Below are 14,577 nucleotides of genomic sequence, written 5' to 3'. Positions count from 1 at the left end.
AAATCTTAAAAAAATTATTGCCGGGACCAGCAGTTAGCATAATGGCTATGTCACTGGACTCCCATGTAGTCGACTGCGGTTCACGTACTGGACCCGGTGGCTTAAAACTCATGCCGGGCACGTGTGCGTGCATGCCCAAGGTCCCAAGAGGAGAATGGAGGAGAGGGGATTGCGGTGTGGACATCCCCCCTGGGGAGTGTTTTCTCGCTTTCTGTCTCTCTGTCTCTGTCTGTCTGGCAAGTGCATGTGCCCTATCGCAAAAAAAAACCAACAACAACAACAACAAAAAACTCTCAAAAAAAATTATTGCCACAGAGTGATGTGCTCACCAGAGAGAGAGAGAGAGAGAGAGAGAGAGAATCCCTCAATGGAGTGTAGTCACACTATAGTTCTTTTTCCCCTTCTCTGATCCTGTCAGGATTTTAGGCATGCACATATATGTAACTGCTGTGTTTTTCAAGCCAATGGAGCAATGGAGCTGGGATTGGAATTGTGGTCGGCCATGTGAGATCCAGCTCCCAATGAACAGTGCTTTACCACTGCATTATGAACCAGTCTAAATTTTATAATGAATAAAATGGAATACAAAATTGTATGGTGCTATATAGGGACAGAAAGACTGGGGACTAACTGTCTAACCATTTTGGAAAGAGACTGAACTGAGTTTACTTTTTACAAAAGTAAACATGGCTGAGAGCAGAGATTCTAGTGCAGGTTTGGGGTGGGGTAAAACAGGCCTTTTTACAAAGTTTAAGAGGAATCTGAAAACATGCCTCATTTAAGAAGTCTTAAAAGTTTGAAGCAGAAGATGAAATTAGACAGTTGGACAGGTCTTCTATTTTTTAATTTTAGAATCATTGATTTAATTTTATTTATTATTATTATTATTAATATTAATTGTTACAGGGCACATGTGCTCACCAAAGAAAGTCAGAGAGAGAAAATGAGAAAGTAAGCCATCAGGTCCAGGACCTGAACTGCAGTTGGTCATGTGGGAGTCTAGCATCCTAACTACCATGCCATCTGCTGGCCCCAGGCAGGTTTTAAATAACAGTTCTAATAGCCACAGTTGAGGGAAAGCCATAAAAATGAGTGTTCCTCTTATATAGGAAGAAATTAAAGAAATTAATGAATTTTAATAATTTTGACCATTTATATATTTGTTCTTTCCGTAAGTATTTACCAAAGGCCTAGACCTAGTGGGGAATAAGACAAAATGGTCCTTCTGTTCATGACTAAACATTTTCTGTGTAAGAAAATATGATTTCAGGGACAGGAACTTCTTCAAGCTACTTCAGGTAATAGGACATACAAGCCTAGAACCCAGAAAGAGCTGCGTCAGAGATCAGGAAGAGCGAGATCTCAAGAGCTCTATTATTTACTCAAGAGCTTTTCCCATCAAGATGACAGCTTGCTTATTTCTGCTACTTATTTTTCTTCTCTCTACTTACCACTTTAATTACTAATTTATAAACAACATACCCTCTATCTCACCTCTTCTACTTCTTCTTAGTTTCTGCTCCCTAATGACAATATTTTGCACACAAATTATGATAGATCCTCTGGTGACATTTACATTATAGCCTATTAGCTTTACCTTTCACGATAATGGCCTCATTCAGCCTGCTTTTTAAATGAACTATTCTTGAGAGAGGACTTGGTTAACCTTTTTGGGTAAACTGCATTATGGGTTACTGACTGGCCTCTGACTGGCATCCTTTGGGTTAAACCCACATCCTGTCCATTCTGCTCCCCAGAGGATGAACCACCTGGTGCTTATGGGTTCACCTTTTGGCAGAGCAGTGGGCAGCATTATAACTCTCCAAGGTGAGCTGGGTATCCCACTGGTTTTCTTAAGGTGGGCTTATTGGAACACTACCCACACCTCCATATTCTCAGCCAGTACTATTATAAGGTGGTACAGAGAAAGAAAGCAAGTTCATTTCTTTCAGAGACAAATTTGAAAACAAAAAACAAGAGAAAGGAGAATGTAGGGTACATTACAAAGACCAAAAAAAGAGAAGGTGCAAACTGTAAAATCACCCAAAGTTCCTTTCTGTTTATCATGGTATTAAAACATAGTATTAAGGTATTCGCAAGTGGTGTGGTGGTTAAGAAGTTGGACTCCCACATGGTCAATGTTGATTTGAGCCCTGGACGTGGTGCCTTGAAAATCACACTGGGTGTATGCGTGTGTATGCCCAAATCCCGGGCGGAAAATGAAGGAGAAGGACATGCAGTGTGACCATCCCCCTAGGGGGTGATTTCTCACTTTCTTTCTCCCTCAGTCTCTCTCTGGTGAGCAAACACATCCTATGGCAAAAACTTAAAAAAAAATCCACTGAGTTTAAAAAAATATAGCATTAAAAAAATAAAAACTCTACCTCTAAAATAATCATTTCATTTCCTCAGAAACTCTAAGATGGTTTGTATCTGTAATACATAACCCTAAGGCTGCCAAACCTGATAAGGTCTTAAGTATTAAAATTCTTACCAGATAAAAATGTCTGGATATGTTTAACCAAATGAGACCTTCTAGAATAGAATACAAAATGTTTATTCAATATTTACTTCCATATGTCAATTTTACATTAACACAGACTCTTTGTCTCTAAACTGAGTAAAGCTTAGCTTGCATGTAACAGCATCTTCTTAGAAGGAAAAATAATGTTCAAATATAATTCTGTACATATTATCATGAAGGATAAGGTAGCTTTAGCCAAATCACTTAAACGAATTTCTTTCCCATTCCTTTGAAGTGGTACAATACATTTACCCCAATTTCATGCAGCTGCAACCATTCACGCTTTTGTGCCTGTTACTGCAAGCAGGGTGTGAAGACTGCCTGGTGTCCAGGAGAGAAGGAGACAGCCATAAAGGATCAAGAGACCTCCTCGCTCCCTTTGAAGAAGACAGCTTACTCAAAAGCACCTTTACATTAACACCAAGACAGACTAAGGTCATGAATGCCCTACATTTGATGATTCCTATCTTACTAAAATTGACATGTATTGGTTTACTTTAGGGAGTTCCTGGTTTCTGTTAGGATCTCACACTTCATTTCTCCATAAACCTTTCTGAAATACACCTGATTGCAGATTTTTCTCTCTTCTAAATTCCCACACATATTTTCTTCATGATGGCAACTTGGTTGTGTGCCTTGGTATATTTTAAATTATAATAACCATGTACATATATCTGATGCAGGCCCTGTCCTACAAATGCTTTACTGGTGTATACCATGCAATCCTGCCGTGAATCCTAAGATGCGTGTAATGTTATTATCTTGAGGGCTTGGTGTTAACTTGCCCCTCCTCACATATCTGACTGAGTGGCAGGTTGTCTGGCTGCAAAGCCCAGATATTTAACCACTATGTTTGGTGTTTTAAATGTTCTTTTTCTAACATATATTTCCTTTCAAGGACCTAATTACATATTTTTGGTCTGTTGGGCAATTATAGTTCCTAGTTAAAAGGCAGTGGAAAACAGAACAAAGAAAGCAAATTCTGAGTCTGACCATCTATGGTAGATTCAAGTTCTAGCTCTATCCTTTCGGTGTCACGTGATTTCAGGGAAGTTGTTTCTTCCCCGGGAACAGGAAGAGTGCCTACCTCTTAGGCTCTTGTGAGAATCAGATGACATGCTGTGTGAATAATAGTGAGCACAGAGCCTGGAAAGCACTCAGCAAATGTCGTGACACCACAGGTATGTAAACAGAAAACTGGCAGCAGGCCGTCTGGCTTATATGGCCATCTGCTGTCACTTTTGTGAATATGAATTCATTTTTAAGAGATCATTTCATCCTATGATAATAAAAACATGTTTCTGGCTGTATCTCAGGTTGCCAGGTCTAGCTAATCAAAATGCCCAGTTAAATTTCAATTCTGGATAAACAACAAATAACTTTTAGTATAAATATGCTAATATTATATGGGTCATATTTCTACTAAAGTCTATTTACTATTTATCATGGTTTAAATTCAAATTTAACTGGACATTCTTATTTCATCTGGCAGCTAGTCATCCCTTTCATCTTGGGAGCTCCCCTATGTTGTCAAATAATCTGCTGTCTAGTATATATCGATATATTCACCCTGTGATATAATTTACTTATTTACTCCAGCTCTCCTTTCAGTAACCGTGTTCTTTTAAATCAGTGTATGTACTTAAATTTTTTTTATGTCCAGTGCTCAACACTATATTCCTATCTATCTATCTATCTATCTTAGGTTTTTGTCATAGGGTGCATGTGTTTGCCAGAGAAAGGTGAAGAGAGACAGAGAGAGGAAAAGTGAGAAATCACCCCCCACCCCAGGAGGTGGTCACACTATCCCTTCTCTTCCATTCTCCTTTGGGGCTTTTGGGCACGTACACACACACCTGATGTGATTTTTGAGCTGCCTGGTCTGTAACTCAAACCATGGTTGGTTATGTGGAAGTCCAATGCTTAACTACTATGCCACCTGCTGACTTTGCTTTATTTTTAAAAATTACCATTGTGTAATGGACTTTTTTCTAAGTCACACATAGCACCGCCCACTTTTTTCTCTGATAGATGTAAAGATTCTCTTCATGCTCTGGTGGTAGTGATATGAACTACTGAACCTACAACTCAAAAATACCACTTGCAGGGACCAGCAGTTAGCATAATGGCTATGTCGCTGGACTCCCACGTAGTCGACCGTGGTTCGAGACCCAGACCCGGTGGCTTGAACTCACGCCGGGCGTGTGTGTGTGTGTGCATGCCCAAGATCCCGAGAGGAGAATGGAGGAGAAGGGATTGCAGCATGGCCATCCCCCTGGGGGGTGATTTATTGCTTTCTATCTCTCTGTCTCTCTCTGTTTGGTGAGCGCATGTGCCCTATGGCAAAAAATTCTCAAAAAAAAAAAATCCCACTTGCAGAAATCTGCTCTACAAAACTGAGTACAATATGTGCACACAGAACAGTCACTGTCACTGGCCTGTAAAAGCAAAATGCTGGAAAAATCATATGTGTTTATTACTATTATATAGGCATGTACGTATTAAAAACATTGCTGCGCAAGATCTAATAACACAAAAAGATATTCAGAACATATTATTTTTTAAAAAACAGGTTAAAATAGTATATATAGAGTTTAATCCAGTTTCTGTGAATAATAAAAATATAAAGTATGAATTCAATTTTATTTAAGTGATGAAGAGACAAAATGAATATGGAAGCATATGCCAGGGAATTTGTTCAATAGCATTTCTGGGTAACCTGCCTACATAGTTTTGATTTTCTGTCACTACTTTGTGTTTTCTAAATGACTTTTAAATACTATTAAAATTATTTGTCATATAAGCTTAAAGATAAAAAGCTAAAAGTCTGCATGTGTACTGTGATGCTAGTTTTGTAAGGGTATCTATTAGTTTGTCAGGAAAGCCATGACGTATTTTTCTATGCTTTTCAATGCAAAAATATGTCGTGACTTTCCCAACAATCCAATATATAGTACACATAAACATGGAAAAGCCACCAAAATATTAATAGTGTTTCATCTGACTGGTGGGATTATGGGTAACTCTTATTTCCTTACTTTATATTTTCCTGTATTTAAAACATTTTTTGTATTTTTAATTTGTTTTGTAAAAAATTTTTTTCTAGGCTAGCTGGTGGCATGGTGGATAAGGTGGTTGGATCTTACATGGGTGACTGCATGGTTCGGCTCCTGGACCTGGTCGCTTGAAAAATGTCTGGGGTGTGTGAGCATGTGTGATCAAAAGCCTGAGAGGAGAATGGAGGAGAAGGGATTGCAGTGTGGCTGTCCCCTCCGCCCTGGGTGTGGGGAGTTGCTTTCTCACTTTCCCACTCTCTTGTGAACACACACACACACAATAGGAAAATTTTAGAAAAAATATCTTTTATTTTATTTTTATTTTTAAAAAGAGTAGAACTTAGCCAGGCATTTGTGTCTAAGACCCTGAGTGGAGAATGGAGAGAAGGGATTATGGCATGACCATCCCCTCTGGGGGGTGATTTCTCGCTTTATGTCTCTCTGTCTTTCTGGTGATTGCACACGCACTATAGCAAAAACCTCTCAAAAAATAAATAAAAAAATAAAAAGAGAACTTCTTACTTGTAAAACAAAAACAAAAAACAAAAATAGGTAATTGTGAGGTAATAGATATTCCCAATTACACTGATAGTGGTAGTCATTTCACAATGTATACATATTCTGAAATATCACAGTGCATACCTTAAATGTACACATTTTTTTTTAAGGGAGTTTTTGCTATCGGGTGTGTATACTCACCAGAGAGAAAGAGACAGAAAGTGAGAAATCACCCCCCAGGTGGGATGGCCATGCCACAATCCCTTCTCCTCCACTCCTCTCTTGGGAATTTGGGCACACATTCACACGTGCCCAGTGTGAGTTTCAAGCAGCCAAGTCCAGGACTTGAACAGTGGTCGACTATGTGGGAGTCCAGTAATATCACCATTATGCCATCTGTTGGTCCCACAATTTTTATTAATAAGACCTTAATAAAACTAAATTTTTTAAATTATTTTTTTCCTACTTCCAGAGGAGTATTTGAGGTTTGTACTGAGTACTATTAATTCAGCCCCAAAGAGCCACATAACAATCAAGGAAAATTTACCTTTTATTCCACCCTTGAATAAATTATTCCTTAATAATGAACATCTTTTATTTCTAGATGGTGCATAGGTACTAACAATATATTACAAGAGTGGGACCAGCAGTTAGCATAATGGCTATGTTGCTGAACTCCCATGTAGTTGACCATGGTACGCGTGTGTGTGCGTGCCCAAGTTCCCAAGAGGAGAATGGAGGAGAAGGGATTGCGGCATGGCCATCCCCCCTGGGGGGTGATTTCTCGCTTTCTATCTTTCTGTCTCTCTCTGTCTTTCTGGCGAGCGCACACGCCCTACAGCAAAAAACAAAAACAAAACAAAACAAAAAACAAAAAACAAACAAAAAAAAACCTCTCCAAAAAAATATTACAAGAGTGGTAAAAGCAGCATTATGGATAATTGGTCATGACTAACATGATGATTTAACTGGAGTCAACATATTTGCTGTTTAAATTTAGTCGGTCTTAAATGTCATTAGTTACATGAATATATTCAGTTATTAAGAAGATTCCAGTTAACATTTAGTCTGCTTCAGAAAAATGTGCTAAAGTCCCCCATAGAAATAATGTCAAATTAAAACAAATATATTAAAACTACAGTCCTCTTTACTCTTATATGTACTCATTTATTTAACATATATTTACTGCACTTAGAAAACATACATGGTAGGCTCTGAATGAGCTTCTGGGCTGAGAGACCTGGGTTTGAATACTTTTCTGCCATTTACTTATCTCTGCGGCTCTGAGGAAGTTACTTCAATTGTCTAGCTCTTGGCTGCCTTATCTGGAAAGTGGCTTACTAAAATTTTTCTTACAGGATATGCTACAAGATTAAATGTGATAAAATATGCAAAGCCTTAACAAATCACCTCTAGGCACTCAGGAAATAGCTGTTTTATATACCAGATATGATTTAAGTGAGGGGAATGATAAAAATCTGATCCTGATGTAGATTCTTCTTCCCTCAAGCATCATTTTGGCTTGGAGCAAGTGTATGTATATATTTAATAAAGTAAGGCTAACAATGGCTAAGTATGATGGGAGGGAGAGTCCCCTCATGGTCACTGGACTTCTCTTTAACATTTCTCAAACCTCCTCTCCTTTCTTGTCAAATACATTTGAGACAAACATACCTACAGCTTTCCTTTTCAAACTATTTTAAATAATAGATGTTGGGGCCAGACAGTGGTAGTGTAATTGGACCCACATGAGAAGGCTCTGGGTTCAAATCCTAGGGCCTCCCTGAATGCACTGGGTATGCACATGTGCCCATGGGTCAGGCAGGCTGAGGCTGGAGATGGGTCACATCATGGAATCCCTGTTGGGGTGTCTTTCTCTTCATCATGGGAGAAATAAATAAACTGAAGAGAGAGCTTTTGAAAAAAACTGATGGTTCCATGTATACTGTTGGCCAAAGTATTTCAAGCAGGTTTGACTAAGAGTGCAAATTGTACCAGGAGACAAGGTGATTGGCAGGGAAATCCAGCTTGGGGAGGACCTGGCCTATCTCCGAGATCCAGGGAAACTGCCTTACTGGAGATGCTGATTGTACAACCAATGGAGATCAGAGGTGCTGTGGAATGCACTGCTGGAATGAAGATACAGCAATAACAGAACTAGATGGAGGAGACTAGATATAGGCCAAACCTTCCCTCTACTATTTGTAACCAAACTGGAATAGATTCAGCAGATGGAAGAAATTTTAGAGCGACCCATTCAGATCACAGTTAAGATAAATATTAGGCAACATAAACTTCATGAGGATCATAATAAAATAGATGCAGTGAAAACAAATGGTCAAAACATCAGATTGACTGGGGGCTCCACAGGTGTGTGTGAAGAACCTCGAGGTCAGCTCTGGAAGCCTCCGTGCAGAGGGATGGAATGGAGAATTTAGAGTTAAAATCACTCCCCAATTTTCTTTTTGGTTTCCTCATGAAATAGGCTGTAAAATCTATGTGACTTGTCTGAGAACTGTTTCTCTTTTTTTCTGGATGATAATGCGGGAGAAGAAAGTGATTGAAGTTGAGGTCACTGCAATTACATGGTTTCTCAGTCAGTAGTTGATCACAGATGTCATTATCTTTCATCTTCATGGCGGATAATGTCTATAGTTTTTGCACGATGAAACTAAGGCTCAGAGAGGATAAGGTGGCACAGATGAGAGTGGACACACTGGGATGTGAAGGCAAGTCTGTTTCCAACATTTCCCGTGCAATACTTCACGGGAGGAAATAAAATGAGAAAACCTAACACATTAGAATTGCCAGCGGTGTATGCGGTAGTTGAGTGCATTGTTGAATTTCTGTGTTTGGAAGGCATCTAGACAACTAGGTTTTCATCATGAGCATTTAGTTACACACGGCAGATCCAGGATGGTCAGAGAGCAGCCTGACATGGGTGTAGAAGTTGAATCAGAATTCTCAGTCCATCTCCCCTAGTGTTTATTTTGCTATTTTGGCATGTGTATTGTCTCTTCCACTGTCAGTGGTAACTATGTGCTTAGGGATCTTCAAAGTAAGATTCCTTTATAAAACAGTTGTTTCAATGGCAAAGGGGGATTAGGGAGAAGAGCATTTCTGACTTGCACTAACCTAAGTTACTTGCTCTGAAGAAATTTGAATGATAAAGAAGTAAAATTTATTGAAATATCTTTGTGTGTTTCAAACTTGCTATGTTTTTCCCTCCCTGAGTTTGAAGCAGATAACTAGACTTTTATATCTGCTTGTCTCATTGGAGACTAGTAATGCAGGGAAAAAAGACCTCTCTCTTGTAGATTTTTTGTTCTTTGAAAATCTGAGCTCCTAAAGGATTGATGCTCTGGGAAGACTGAGAAGAGAAGCAGGCAAGATGGAGGCTATTATCACAAACAATTTGGTTTAAAAGAAATAGAGTAAAATGTACACCCGCTACTGGCGTTTTTAAATAGCTAGTCATCTTCATTATAAAATCTAAACACCACTAAACAATCTGTGTTTGAAACACTTGCTTAGAAGCAATGCCTTTCTTTGCACAGTATCACTAGGTACTGTCACTGATTTAGGGTCATTCACTGTTTTAATGAAAATTTACCAAATGGGAGAAATGGTTGTTGACATTTTTTCCTGATGTGCTACCATTTGCTTTGACTTCTGGTGATACAACCTTCTGAAGTGAGACATGACAAGTTTAAGCCAGTGCTTCCCAAAGCTTTCTGTGCCTCAGAACAAGCTGTGAAGGTTTTAGTGCTATTTTTAATATTAATATCTGACCTTGTCCCTCAGCTATCCAGATTTAGGAGATCTGCGACAGGATAAGGACTATGTTTAAAAGGCATAATGGCTATGTTGCTGGACTCCCATGTAATCAACTGTCGTTTGAGTCCCAGACCCGGTGGCTTAAACTCACGCTGGGCATTTGTGCGTGTGCATCCAAGATCCCAAGAGGAGAATGGAGGAGAAGGGACTGTGGCGTGGCCATCCCCCCTGGGGGGTGATTTCTCGCTTTCTGTCTCTCTGTCTCTGTCTTTTTGATGAGTGAACACACCTATAGCAAAAAACTTCTCAAAAAAAAAAAAACTTAGGAAAATAGGCATAATAGGTGACTGATGGGTTGTCTGACCTGAAACCCAAGTTTAGACAATAGACCTTCTTTATTATTATTACTATTATTATTTAATTTCATTATTATTATTATTATTAATTTGACCAGAGAGAGACAGAGTGAGAGGGAAAGTGAGAAAGTCAAATCACTGGATCTGGGACTTGAACCATGATCAGCCATGTGGGAATCCAGCACCTTAACTACTATACCACCTGCCAGCCCCGACGTGTTCTTTTTCAGAAAGCTATAATCACTTTTTAGAGTTGCATTAACTCTTTCAGTACTACAGAATACAAATTTCACTTTTTTTTTTTTAAAGAGAGAAAGTCTTTATGTTGTCCAGGCTGGCCTTGAACTTGTGATCCTCCTACCACAATCCCCTGAGAAGTTGGGACTATAGCTGTGCACCACCTCATGTGACTGCCCTAAAATTTTTTGATTCAATACAGCAGTCAAATATTAATATTTGTAAAGCATGAATATTCTTTTTTCAAGAGAAGGTAAGAAACAATGCCCTTTGTTATTTTCACCAGTAACACACACACACACATAATTTTTTTTTTTTTTTTTTTTGCCATAAGGCACATACGTTTGCCACAGACAGTGAGAGACAGAGAGAAGGAAAGTGAGAAATTACCCCCTGGGGGGATGGCCACACTGCAGTCCCTTCTTCATTTTTCTCTTGGAATTTTGGGCATGCACATACATGCTCCTGGCATGATTTTCAAATCTCTGAGTCTGGGACTTAAACTGTGGTCAGCCATGTGGGAGTCCAACACCTTAAACACCACACCACTTTCTGGCCCCTATATTTTAATTTTTATATTTAGTCAAGTATTTCTCTCTGTGCTGCAGAAGTCAGTGGTTTTGGAGCTGATCCTACATTACTTTACTCAGGTAGAACACATTCTCACCATGAGCTCCACACTCAGCTGTAACTCCTACATAGCTCCCCTCTGCTCTCATGAATTTAAATTTAGCATAATATAACTTGGATTTGGATACATACTGAATGTGAAACTCTATCCAACCATAAGATCCAATCTGTTAATAATATGCAGTAAGGCCATGGGATTAATGCTACCCCTGGGAACTGGAAAGCCTTATTATAGGGGTTTCTATGTATAAAATTAATTTCTGTGCTCAAATCTCAAAGGTATACAAAAATAAAAATTGCATTTACTTTAAATTTTTTTTGATGACTACACTAAAAATACTGAATATCTGAGGAACAAATGTATTTGTGCTTACTTGACCTGTCCAAAATTTTAATTTGAGAGTTTTTAAATTAAAAGTCAATTTCTTTAATACATAGACATCTATTTAATAGACTTAGGCCCGCTTTAGAAGAGATAATTAGCATCAATGTATGTTTTTAATCATATGATGATACAAGGAAAACATCACTAAATTAATATTAAGTCACAAAATATATTCCTGAAGTTGTAAATATAGTGTAAATCTATGTCTTAGTAGGATCGCTGGCAGTATTCTCATTGCATTCACTTTCTTTTCTTTGGGAGAGGTTTTCGCTATAGGGCGCGTGCGCTCGCCAGACAAAGAGAGACACAGAGACAGAAAGTGAGAAATCACCCCCAAGAGGGGATGGTCATGCCACAATCCCTTCTCCTCCATTCTCCTCTCGGGATCTTGGGCACGCACGCACACGCGCCCAGCGTGAGTTTTAAGCCACCGGGTCCAGGACGCAAACCGCGGTAGACTACGTGAGAATCCAGCGACATAGCCATTATGCTAACTGCTGGTTCCCCCTCTGTTTTCACTTTCTAACCTCACTCACTCAACCATCCCAGGCAATTCGGCTCACATCACAGCTATGGCTAGTTTATAATCACCACAGCACCCTGGGCTTTCGGCTATCATTAGTAACAGCTGAACAGAATATAGATAATTTTGTTCCAGGCTCTGTTCCAGGTGATTTACATGGATTGATTCTTTCTTTTTTCTTTTTCTTTTTCTTTTTTTTTTTTTTTTTTTTTGCTATATGGCACGTGCTTTCACCAGAGAGAGACAGAGAGAAAGTGAGAAACGACCCCGAGGGAGAATGGCCATGGACAATCCCTTCTCCTGCATTCTCTTGGGATTTTGGGTACACACACACACACGTGTACACACACACACACACACACATACACACACACCTGGCATGATTTTCAAGCTGCTGGGTCCAGGACTTGAACTGGATAGTCGGCCAGCCTCCTTAACCTCCATGCCAACTGCTGGCTCTGGATTGATTTATTTAATCCTAATAATAGTCCATGATATGGAAGGGCCAACTGAGGCACAGAGAGGTTACACAACCTCATCCAAGATAAAGCAGCTGGTAAATGATGAACCCAGAATGTTTTGGCTCCATAATTTATGCTCTCCACCAGGACGCTACCTACCTCTGGATCTGCACTTTCTTTCTGTCATAGGGGAGTCATGGACTCTCTCTTATATTCCCAATTTGTAAAGTAGGTATAGCAGCATCTCTCTGCTTATTTGGTATGGTGTCATAAGAATTAAAATGAGAAACTGAAACATATCCATGCAGTACTAGATAGCTTTAAGGGGCTACTAAGACTATTATAGATTCAGAGCAAGGTCTCACAAAATTGGCTTTCAAATCTTAGGCTATCACATTCATTTCAGCTGTTTCATTTTGCCTTCATCCCCTGTCTCAAGGTAGTAAATGAGATTCTAGAAAAAGATTCGAGCAAAACGAAGCATAAAACAAAACATCAGGCACCAATGTATCAGTTGATGGCATTTCCATTAAGAAATGGTCATTATGAGGAAGAACTCACATTGGTCTTCTTCACGAACAATTCAATTAAAAAAAAAGTCTACAGTGGGAGTTCATGTTTAAATGTTTACACTCAGAGAGAGACAATCATAACTAAGTTCTTTCAGTAAAATGGTCATTAAGGCAGCCCTATGAGGTCTGGTGTAACCAGGCATTAAGGACTGATCCTCCACCTGGCAATCCCTGAAGGTCACTGATTCCCTTGCACAGGTTATGTGTTTCTGGAAGGAGGCAATCACATAAAACTTCAGTTGTACCTTTCTGAGTAAAAGAAAAAAACAAAGACACTTGAAGTACGGAGAAGATTCTAGAAATCCTACAGCTAATAATGCTACCACCATGGGACAGTAAAAAGAGCCAGACTCTGGCCCAGCTGCAGTAGTGTGCTTTGGTAAGATACTGCTGCTCAGCAGGCTGAAGCCACATAGGAGGTTTGGATTGGGTTCTCAGTCCAACATAAGAGGTAGGTGTGGTGGCACACACTTGTAGTCTTTGCTACTTGGAGATTGTGACACAGGGAGAACCTGTCTAAAACAAAAATGAAAACAAAACCTTGTTCAGCGATGGGTGCAGCTTTAGTACAACACTCTGCAATGCTGGAGGCCATATGGAAGATCAGAGTTTAGTTCCTGGGTCAACCTGAACATGCCGGAAGTCTTATATATATATGCTCATGGTCCTGGCTGGCTGGGAAAGGCTGAGAGTGGATTGTACATGAGACTTTGTTGAGTATGCTTGTTTCTGTCTCTGTCTCTCTCTCCTCTCTCATAAAATAAATAAATGTATAATAAAAAATGAAACACTACATACGTTTGCATGTAACACACATATGCATGTGCACAAATACACATATACGCACTCAAAAAAGGTCCAGACTCTGGAGTTAGTTTAAATCCTGATTTTGCTAATATACCAATTGTATAATATTCAGTAGAGTGGTCAAGGATATACATTGTGAAGTCTGACTGACTTTGTTCAAATCCCAGTTTTGCTAATTATTAATATAAACTGTATGGACAAGTACTTAATTACTCTATGCCTCAGTTTTCTCTACAGTAAAATGGAGATAAAAATAGGATTTGTTGGTAAGACTGAGACAGTTAATGAGTTTATATATGTAGTATCTAAATTACAAGTAATTGTTATAAATTTTTATTATTTTCTCTTCTTCATGCATAAAGTGAGAATAAAAATACCTATCTTTTTTTGAGAGGGATGGATGGTTGGGTTTTGCCATGGGGCATGTGTACTTGCTGGAGAAGTAACAGAGAAGGAAGTAAGAAATCACCCCCAGGTGGGATGGCCATACTGCAATCCCTTCTCCTCCTAGGGTTTTGGGCATGCACGCACATGCCACATGCACTATGCATAATTTTTTTTTTTTGAGAGGTTTTTGCTATAGGGCACATGCGCTTGCCAGAAAGACAGAAACAGAGACAGAAAGCAAGAACTCACCCCCCAGGTGGGATGGCCACGCTACAATCCCTTCTCCTCCATTCTCCTCTTGGTACCTTGGGCATGCATACACATGTTCCCTGTGTGAGTTTAAGCCACTGGATCTGGGACTCGA

General features: G+C 39.3%; 1 protein-coding gene and 1 pseudogene across 11 annotated transcripts in view; both read right to left on the bottom strand.

The window, feature by feature from the left end:
* The window catches only part of LOC102485112 (lanC-like protein 2 pseudogene), a 10,697-nt pseudogene extending 1,982 nt beyond the window's left edge, over positions 1–8,715 (bottom strand).
* DLG2 (discs large MAGUK scaffold protein 2) overlaps positions 1–14,577 on the bottom strand; it is a 1,612,020-nt gene that overhangs the window by 480,528 nt on the left and 1,116,915 nt on the right. The window lies entirely within an intron of this gene.

The sequence above is a fragment of the Tupaia chinensis genome, unplaced genomic scaffold, assembly GCF_000334495.1.
Source record: "Tupaia chinensis unplaced genomic scaffold, TupChi_1.0 Scaffold000139_1, whole genome shotgun sequence".
Lineage (NCBI taxonomy): Eukaryota > Metazoa > Chordata > Mammalia > Scandentia > Tupaiidae > Tupaia > Tupaia belangeri.
This window is presented reverse-complemented; position numbering and strand designations above follow the sequence as displayed.